This window comes from Muntiacus reevesi, chromosome 1, assembly GCF_963930625.1.
Source record: "Muntiacus reevesi chromosome 1, mMunRee1.1, whole genome shotgun sequence".
NCBI classification, from domain to species: domain Eukaryota; kingdom Metazoa; phylum Chordata; class Mammalia; order Artiodactyla; family Cervidae; genus Muntiacus; species Muntiacus reevesi.
In genome coordinates, this window is record NC_089249.1 from 94260729 (window position 1) to 94271170 (window position 10442).

Consider the following 10442-nt stretch of genomic DNA (forward strand, 5'->3'; position numbering starts at 1 on the left):
TACCTGAAGCAGGCCCTGAAACACCAGCAGCAAGATGTGCTTCCAAACAGAAGTCCCTCGAACTCATGCTTCCGGAGAAAAGAGGCCTTTTATTTGTGACTCTCAGCCCCTCCAGGCCTGATACACAGGGGCAGGTATTTATTAGTCTGCTTATTTTTTGATGAATGGCATTTGCTAACGTGTTACTGTTCACAGTACAGTTTCCTAGACCCGGGCTCATTTTGTTGCATGTTGGCATGAAGGGCCTTTGGGACAGACCTGAAGCAGATGTCCAAGTGGGGAGAACCGCAAAGCTCATCCCACTGCTGCTGATGGACTGAGTCTCAGTGCTTCTCAATGGTCTGTTATGCCTCAGACACAGACACGGGGGAAGATGACCATATGAAGACAGGAGCAGAGAGTAAAGTCACACGCCCCAAGATAGGGATGGCCGGGGGCTGCCAGAGCCGGAAGAGACAAGGAAGGGTCCTTCCTTAGGGGCTCTGGAGGAAGCGTGGCCCAGCCAATATCTTGATTTTGGACTTCTCACCTCCAGAACATTTGGAGAACAGATTTCTTATGTTTCAAACCAAAATAAATAAATAAACGGTCTGTTACATGTGGACCTGAAAGACCTTTCCCAGACAGTCTGAAAGCAGAGTTGGGGAAGCGTTGGAAGGGAGCTGGCTGAAGGAGAGTCAGTATGCCAAGCATTAGAAGACAGGGACCAAGTGGGGGAAAGTGCTCAGAGGCGCTAAGTTGGAAGAAAAAAAAATGATATGGCTGAACATAAAGGACAGCCTGAGAATGAAAACCACCTGGACACGCCTTCTGTTACCAGCAACAGCTTTATCTTAGGCAAATTATCTCCTCGCTCTGAGTTTCAGTTCCTCTACCACGTGCCAGTGTATTTACACTCAGCTCCATATCCTGGTAATTAGTACAGAGGCTGAAATGCACTGTACATTTAAAAAGGGCTTATGACCACTTTCAGTTACGACTGAGTAACCCTCACGCCATAAACTAGAGAACTCGATCAAAACGTGAAACCATTATTTCACATATTTAAATGCAGGCAAACAGTAGGCAGTGCAGGTCTATGAAATCGGAGAGAAGGGAAACAAGTGAGGTGAGCCCAGCTGCTCACCTGGATTTCCGCCTTGGGACCATTCCCTGACTGCACCACAAGGAAGGGTAACCTATTAAGAGAATCGTGATCTCCCTGAGCTGAGAGGGCAAAGATTGGAGCTGAAAGAGGCTGGGAGATACGGAAATTGTGCAACAGAGCCCCAGAGACAAGGGAGCCATATGGAAAAAGAGCTTCAGAAATCTGTGTTTCCCCTGGATCCTTACTGAACGCAAACGGTATGCACAAAGGGTTAAACTCCAGAAGAATGGGTGAAGATTTATCACAGAGGGAAAAGAAATAAAAAACAGCGCTAGAGAGCTGAAAACTAAACAACCACTAGAACTTGCACAGGGCTGGAAGACATTAAGTAAGACTGGCCAGAAGAGAAAGTCTTGGTTGAGCAGTTGGTAAATTAAACTGGGACCTCAGAAGGTTCAATCCTTGATAAAGGACATGCTGGCCCAAAGACAGCTGAAGACATTCTTTAACAAAGCCTGAACACAAGCTTCAAAACACTGAAACCAATCTGCCAGTAAACTAACTGCCTGCCAGCAAAATCTACACATTCAGTGACGTGACAGTTCCCGTGTTCAGCATCCAATAAAAAAATTACTAGATATGCCAAAATACAGGAAATACGACTAACAACCAGGATGAGAATGATATATGTATATAGACATAGAAAATGGAGATTGACACACAAAATCCTTAAAGCAGCTATAATTAGCATGCACAGGGACTAAAAGAAACAGAAATATAACTGGCAACTAAAGCATGCTACCCACCATCTGGCCTTACAGCGACTGAGTCATTAGCTGCTGAAGTCACTGACCTTCAGCATGCCCTGAAAGGAGTTTAGGGCAGAAATCAGGAATGAGGCACTTAGTGCTCTGTGAGAATTGGCAGAGCAGGTCTTCAGACAGATATTTTCAGGAGATAATTTTATGAACCCAATTTATTGCATCTTCCCATGCTTAGAAAGCATTAAAACCATTGGCTAAGATATTCCTGCCTTGTGACTAACAGCAGGCTTGATTGAACGGACCCCCTTCTTCAAAATCACATGTATGCTGTCTCCCCATTCTTCTTCCAAGCAGGCCCTCAGAGCTCTCTGAGACACTGTCTCTATGGTTATAGTCCTCAGTAAGTCCCCAGAAAAAACTGAAACTCATATATCTTTCACATTGTGTTTTTATACCGGTTGAAATAATGAAGAGAGAAATAGAAACCATAAAAAAATGGAACCTCAAGAGCTGAAAAATATAATATTCAAAATGATGAATTCACTCACTGGGTGGGCATAAAAGTAGACTAAATCCTAAAGAAGAAAGTAAACTTGACTCTTTACGGTACAGCAGAGATTGACACAAATTTGTAAATCAATTATGTTTCAAATTAAAGTAAAATTAAAAGAAAAAGTAAACTTGAAGGTGACGTAACAGAAACTGTCTAAAACCAGGAGTGAAACCAGACAGGTCCCCTGTAAGTCGTTCTAAGCACATTGACTTCTACACGAAGTAACGTGGACGCCATTGGATAGTTTCGATGAGAGGAGTGATACCATCTAACTTACATTTATGGAATCATTTTGGTTGCTGTGTTGAGAATAGACTAGAGGCAAAAGGGTAGATGCAGGTGGTCTGTCAAGGGAATACTACATTATTCTGAGTGAGAGAGAATGGTGGCTTAAACCAGGTTAGTAGCGACAGGGGCAACCAGTTCAGTTCAGTCGCTCAGTCGTGTCCGACTCTTTGTGACCCCATGAATCGCAGCACACCAGGCCACCCTGTCCATCACCAACTCCCAAAGTCCACCCAAACCCATATCCATCACAGACGGCATGTTTTTCATGCACTGAATTTGGAATCAAGATTGATGTCAAGGTGTATAATATACACTGAGCCATTAACTTCTTCTGGAGAGCAAGAACTATACATCAGAAAGATATATATGACAGGAAACCTAAGTACCTAAACAAATAGAGGCTTATTTGTTTCACATAACTGGTTAGACCAAGGATGTTCAACTACTCAAGGTTACCATTAGTATCCCAGCCTTTTGCTGTCTTTCCCTTAAACCATACTTATCAGACTGTATCTTTGTCCTTTTTCTTGTGTCTCATGGTCTCAAGATAGCTGCTGTACTTCCAGGCATGATGTTGATATTTCAGGAAAGAAGCAATGGCAAAAGGGCAAAAGGGGCTCTGGCAGTTGAATTTGTCCCTTTTAACCCACGAAAGCAAAAACTTTTTTGGAACCCCCATCCAGCAAACTTCCCCTAATATCTCATTGGGTCAAGTAGCCAAACTTAGGAGAATAGATTGCTACGTGTGGTCTAGGAACATTGCAATTCAGTCCTTATGATCGGAGTAAGACGTCTTCTCTCCCCAAATTCAGAAGACTTCTGATAGCTGAACACATGGAGGTTTTTTAGCAGAGTAGAAGGGGCAAGCTGTAGGAAGAGTGTTAGGTTGGTGACAGACAATTTCTATCATAGATTGCTTTTTGCAGTTTGGTTACAAACCCTGCCCAGTGTTCGGCAGATGTACATAATAAACATGTACTGCTGTGATGCTGGCGTGAAGGCAGTGATTTTGGAAGACTTCATAAACAAGCTAACTGAAAGACAGAGGAGGGAGATGGAGGGAAGAAGGATTGGCATGATTGGTTTCAGTTTGTTTAAGAAAAAAATGACCTGTGATGGGAGCAATGCTCTGGGAACTTGGATGAATATATCTTCCCTGCCAGATGTTTGAAGCATTGAAGATTTGTCATTTTAAATTTCTAAATGTACAGATGTCTAAAGATCTTCAGTGAGTTTCAAAGCCATGCATGATCCTCAGGGCAGAGTCTGTAGAGATGGCAGGATAGGTTGGCCCTCTCATTCATTTTAGGTTACCTTGAGGAATGGGGGAGGTAGGGAAGTGTAGAGTGAAGAATCAATACAGTAGCCATGGGGGGGTAGGTGGATTTTATATTAAAACTGGAGGCAGAATTCCTTCTGGAGAAGAATTTTATTGTTGCTAGCAAAACACTTGCAGAGTCACTCAATTTTGGAAAGTTAGGTCTCAGAATCTGGTTTAGAGAGCAAAATGTGAAACAAAGAAAATAAAACTTCTTTGCAAAATAAAATAAGAAACATTTTGAGTTCTGGCTGGCTGAAAAGGAAAAGAGATAAGGGAACCTGGGAACTGGGAAGGAAAGGGGGAATATTAAAATGAATGGGAGGCAGTTATGTAACCTGCCTAGCCAGTTGGCTTTACACCCTTCTCCTCAACCCAGCTTTCAAACAGCACAGCCAGGAATCCAAAAGCCTGGTGCTCCTTCTACCTCCAGCCTTCCCCAGTCAGCACGAAAGAAAGAGCTCAAGTCTGAGCTGGGAGGCCGTTGGTTGGTCATTCACAAACCCTCCCATCTCCATCTATGGAAAGATTTTGAGGTGAAGGCGCACCTCAGTCGTGAACTGAAACATCAGGTGCTCTGGCAGGAAGCGAATAATGACCCTGGGGAACAGTTTCCTCTGGTTAGTGTTGTGGGTGAGGGTTCCACCTACTTCCCCAGAACAAGCTGGTAAACAACCATCCCCCCTTCTTAGCCGCCCCCAACTCCCCCCCACAGGTCTCTTTCAACCTGGACTCTGTTGTTAGGGCAACCGACACTTTCCATTTCCTGATGAGCAGGGGACTCTGGGCCCCTATAGAATAAGTAACAATTTGCATTTGGTTTCCTTTGTATATTACAAAAGGGAAAAAAAAAAAAAAGGAAAGAAAGAAAGCAACAACAACAAAAAGCATTCACCATGGGACTCTGCTCAGGGTTTCTCACCTACTTGAAACTTGATTGCTGCTCAGACCTCACAACCCTCCTGTGGTCTGTGACGGTGCTGAGTACTGTTACCTTCTGCTTCCTCTCGGCTACAAGGACACTCATGAACTCTGCATACGGCAGTAATATCAGCCTGGATAATCCAGTTACTCAAAGCGTGTTCATAACTAAAATTTCCCTTGGTCCTCGCAAGAAGCCTGCAATTTACATCGGTGGGAACTCCTCTGAACACTGGAGAGGGTGTCTCCTCGGAGCCAGGTTCAGGTTTGTGGGGTTCCATTACAACACACAGCAGCGTGCCTGGGACACAGGAGACGCTCAGGAAATGACAACTGCGTGAGGAAGTGTTAGAGTGAGATGTGAAGTGAGGAGAGAAGGGGAGAAATGAGGATGTAGGCTGCAACGCTTTTCAGCTCTTAGAAAAGTCTGATATAGGCATCCACTGGGACGGAGGCAGGTCCCTATCCTTGAGTCTGTATGTCATCCCAAGAGTGCCAGCTCCCTGAGGGCACTGGATTTGTGGCTCCATTCAGCAGAGTGCAGTGTGGGGACACGTGTCAGTTTGGTGTGTATAGCTAAATAGCCATGAGGCACCTGTGTGAGCCTGTGTATGTGTGCACGCGCATACACATACCTTTGTGTATCCATCTCTTTAAATATGACCAAGACATAATACAAAATAACATTGTCTGCAGGAGTCCAGGGGTAGGACAGGAGAGCAGTCTCGGAGACCCAAGTGTGCAGCCTCGATTGTGAGGGAGATGCCAGCCCTGCCCCCAGCCTCTCCATCCAACCTCCTTTCTCTCTTCCCTGCCCCTTGTGACCTTCTGCCTTTTTGCACTTACTTGTCTTTCAAAGTCTTTCATCATTTCCTTAGCTTCCCCTACACATTGGCCATGGTCAAGGTTGTTCAGCACAGCTCCTTTCTGAGCCGGGCTGGGGTGAGGGGAGAAGAAGAGACTCGTGGGTGTGTGTTGGGGGCTCTGATGTTAGGGTGAATGTGGACAACTGGAGGTCAATGTCATTCATCAGTCAGTGAACAAGTATTTATTGATCTCTGTGTTCTAGGGCTGCGCTGAGTGCTCACTGCTTTTTGTGGTATCTGCTCATTAAGGGAGAAAAGGGGAAAAATTGAAGACAGTTATCTATCAGACCCCTTCACTGGGCTAGAGACAAGGGCTCCTGAAAGCCACTGTCTAGCTGTGTGATGACAAGGCTGCACACGCGCGCGCACACACACACACACACAGACGGAGGCCACAGACTGGCAGGGATTTTCCTACGGCTGAGACTGTACCTGCAGAGGTGGCAGCCCTTGAGAGGGCTGGCTTGGGCCGTAGGAATGCCTCTGAACCTGTTCCTTCTGACTGGACATTCTACAAGCCTGGGTTCTTTCTATCAATAAACGGCCAGAATATGGTGAATGAGACAAATGAGATAGAGAAACAAAGAGATTTCACTGCAGGCAATAAAGGTCTTTCATTGCAATTTTGACAAGTAGAAGAGAAGTTAAAATCAGTGAATTAAAATGTACTGAGATGAAAGGACTTCCCTGGTGGTCCAGTGGTTAAGACTCTGTATTTCCACTGCAGGGGGCCCAGATTCCACCCCTCGTCCTGGAACTAAAATCATGCACGCCATATAGTGCGCCCAAAAGAAAATTTACTGAGATGAAGACATCTCAGTAAAAGTGTTATAAAAGATTACTGTCCAAAATAACAAAAAGGTGATAGATGTACTATGTTGTAAGAAAAGCTATAGGATTGAGAAGACTTCATAAGAATAGTTCAGTTTATTCATCTGTGGCTCATCTAGAATGATCTTAGATTATTATGTAAGCTTTGCTTAGTCATCCAGAGTCTCAGACCAAACTCTGATTCTGAAATGTCAGTTACTACAGTCATGAGACTGAGGGTTTTTTTTCCCTTGGTTGGATGAGAAAAATATGTAGTTTTAAGAAAATGTACAAATAAACCAGGAGACAATAAAGAGATAACTGTGGGGTCAGTACTTTTGGTAAATTGTGTTCATTCAGGTAAAGTGATTTATCTTCATGGTGCTGCTCTGGTTGGGCTTCCCCAGTGGCTCAGCAGTAAAGGACCCTCTTGCAATGCAGGAGACACAGGAAACTCGAGTATGATCCCTGGGTCGGGAAGATCCCCTGGAGAAGGAAATGGCAACCCACTCCTGTATTCTTGCCTGAAAAATCCCATGGGCAGAGGAGCCTGGTGGGATAGAGTTCATGGGGTCACAGAGTCAGACATGGCTGAGCACACACACACACACACACACACACACACGCTGCTTTGGTTTTGTTCTATCTGCTTGCCAAATTTAGCAGGTGGATCTGTCTGATTTGCAAGACTCATTCACATGTTTAGAAGATTCACTTGTTGGATTAATATATCTTCTCTTCCAGAAGTCTGAAGCGTTGGACAACTGGTCATTAAAAATTTTTAATGTAGAAATGTCTAAGGATCTTTAGGAATTACAGAGCCACACATGATCTTCAGAGCACCTTCTTTACCTCTACAATGGTGAATGGTGGAGTTTTTCCCCTACCATTTTAGAAGAACTGTCTACCTTATCTCTAGGGGGTCATTTATATCTCTGAGGACTTTTAGTAGCTGGGACACTGAGTATGGTAAGTCTCTGTCCCATATAGAGAATAGCAACAACAACAAAACCGACATAGACTTTGGGGAATTCCTTCATGGGGAAGGAGGGGCATTTTAGGAGCACCGAGCAGACTGGCCTGACTGTAATCATACAGTGTATCTATCTGTGGTCATCAGGGGAGGCTTTGAGGACCAGACCACTTACTTGTCAGCTCCAGAAACTGCTGGTGGGCTCACCCACAATGCCTCAAGAACCTGGAGGTAATGTTCCCATCTCAGAGTGAATGAAAGTTTCACTCTATCTCACTGTGTGACCTTGGGCAAGTTTCTTAACATCTCTGAACTTGTTTCTTCATCTGTAATGCAGATATTGTAACACCTAGCTGGAAGGATTATTAGTAATGCTGATTTGAAATAATATTTGTAAAATGCTTAGCATAGTTCCTGGAACATATAAAGAGCTCAAACCATGAGAACTATCTGTTCCTGTTAAGTAAATAGCCAAGGAGAATTGGAAAGCTCCTAAGTTAAAATCAAGGTTTAGGACTATAGTTCAGCTCAACAAATATCTACTAACCATGTGCTAATGTTGTAGTCATAGCACTGGAGATTAATTCATATTTGTTCAATAAATATTTATTAAGCAAAGGTCCGTCTAGTCAAGGCTATGGTTTTTCCAGTGGTCATGTATGGATGTGAGAGTTGGACTATAAAGAAAACTGAGCGTCAAAGAATTGATGATTTTGAACTGTGATGTTGGAGAAGACTCTTGGGAGTCCCTTGTACTGCAAGGAGATCCAACCAGTCCATCCTAAAGGAGATCAGTCCAGGTGTTCATTGGAAGGACTGATGCTGAAGCTGAAACTCCAATACTTTGGCCACCTGATGAGAAGAGCTGACTCATTGGAAAAGACCCTGATGCTGGGAGGGATTGAGGGCAGGAGGAGAAGGGGATGACAGAGGATGAGATGGCTGGATGGCATCTCCGACTCGATGGACATGAGTTTGAGTAAACTCTGGGAGTTGGTGATGGACAGGGAGGCCTGGTGTGCTGTGATTCATGGGGTCGCAAAGAGTCGGACACGACTGAGTTCCTGAACTGAACTGAACTGAAGCAGCTGCTTGTCAAGGACATTGGTTATGCCTATTGGTCACTCAGAGCCCTGAATAGTGTGGAAAGACACTGTCAAGTTCTTACTGTTTTTTTCTTTTTATTTGGAATGTATTTTGCATTCAGAAAAGTTTTTTAAAAGGTAAGTAGATACTATTAAGTAAAAGAGGCCAATCTGACAATGTACATGCTACATGATTCCAATTCTATCACATTCTGGAAAAGCCAAAACTATGGAAATAGTAAAGGAACCACTGGTTGCCAGGGATTACAGGGAGGCAAGGAGGCAAGAATAGGTTGGAACACGGGAGATTTTAAGGCAGTGAAACTACTCCATATGTTATTGTAATGATGGAGACACATCATTACACATTGTCAAAACTGGCAGAATTTATGAGACCAAGAGTGAATCCTAATATAAACTATGGAATTTAGTTAATAATAGTGTATCAAAATTGACTCATCAGTTGTAACCAATGGAGTACATTGATGCAAGATACTAATAATAGGGAAAACTGGGTTTGAGGGTGGGAGTGAAAGATATGTATAGGAATTCTCCACACTTTCCATTCAGTTTTTCTATAAACCTAAAATTGCTCTATTAGCTTTCATTCCACAGCTAGAATACATGTTTCTCCTTGGTGTTTTCGGACTGTTCTGTATTTCTCTTAATCTCAGCATCTCTATGCTACAGTGTCTTTCCCGCAAGAATGCAGACTTTGTGAGGACAGGGACCATGGCTTATTTACCACTGTGAGAGCATGTCAATCTTCTGTTCAGACTTCCCAATTTCTTCCCTTTCCCAGTGTTTTGGGTAGATTAACTCGTTTAATCCTTAAAGCAGCGCTGTGGGGTAGGTCGGTCTTATCCTCATCAAATATGAGAAAACTGAGTCACAAAGAGGTTAAGAAACTTGTCCAGTGTAACAAAGCTAGGAACTGGCAGAGGTGGGATACCAACCCAGGTATCTGGATCCACAGTCTGAAGTTAAAAGTACCAGAAAACCCCAAAATGTTTTTTTCTATAAATATATTTATTTTTTAATTGAAGGATAATTACTTTACAGAATTTTGTTGTTTTCTGTCAAACCTCAATATGAATCAGCCATAGGTTTACATATATCCCCTCCCTTTTGAACCTCCCTTCCCAAAATGCTTTGAACTGCAGATTATACACATTTGGGGAGTGATAACATCATTTTAGGGTGCCTTAAATAACCATATTTTTAATGCAATTATAGAATGGAAGAAAAAAATGAAAGTACATTGCATGTAGTAGGACTGGTATTGTTTTGTGGAACTTGTGTTTTTTTGTATATTACCCATGTGTGTAATTGTGTTGAATGCCACGTAATATATACTTAGAAAGTTCACTGCCTTAATCTGTAAGACGAGTTGTTACCACAGACAGGTAACAAGAAGTGCAGGTCTGAGGCCGCTCCAGGCTCCTGCCAGCAGTACCTGGCTTCCATCTCCAGCAGATTTCCCCTTGACTAGGATAGACCTCCTTACTTTTCATTGGACCAGAACTGAGTCACCTGCCTGCTATAAATCACTCTCAAGAAAGGAGACTGGGACTGCCATGATCAGATCTCATTGATCTGATATACCTCTGATCAAAGACTCTTCCAGAAAAAGAGAGAGAGAGAGAGAGAGAGAGAGAGAGAGAGAGAGAGAGAGACTGGGAGTTAAGTAATCTAAGTGTTAGCCCTGAAAGAACTTGGAAGACCAAAAATATTCCAATAAACTTTATGTCTCCTTAGACGCAGACACTTTGGGCAG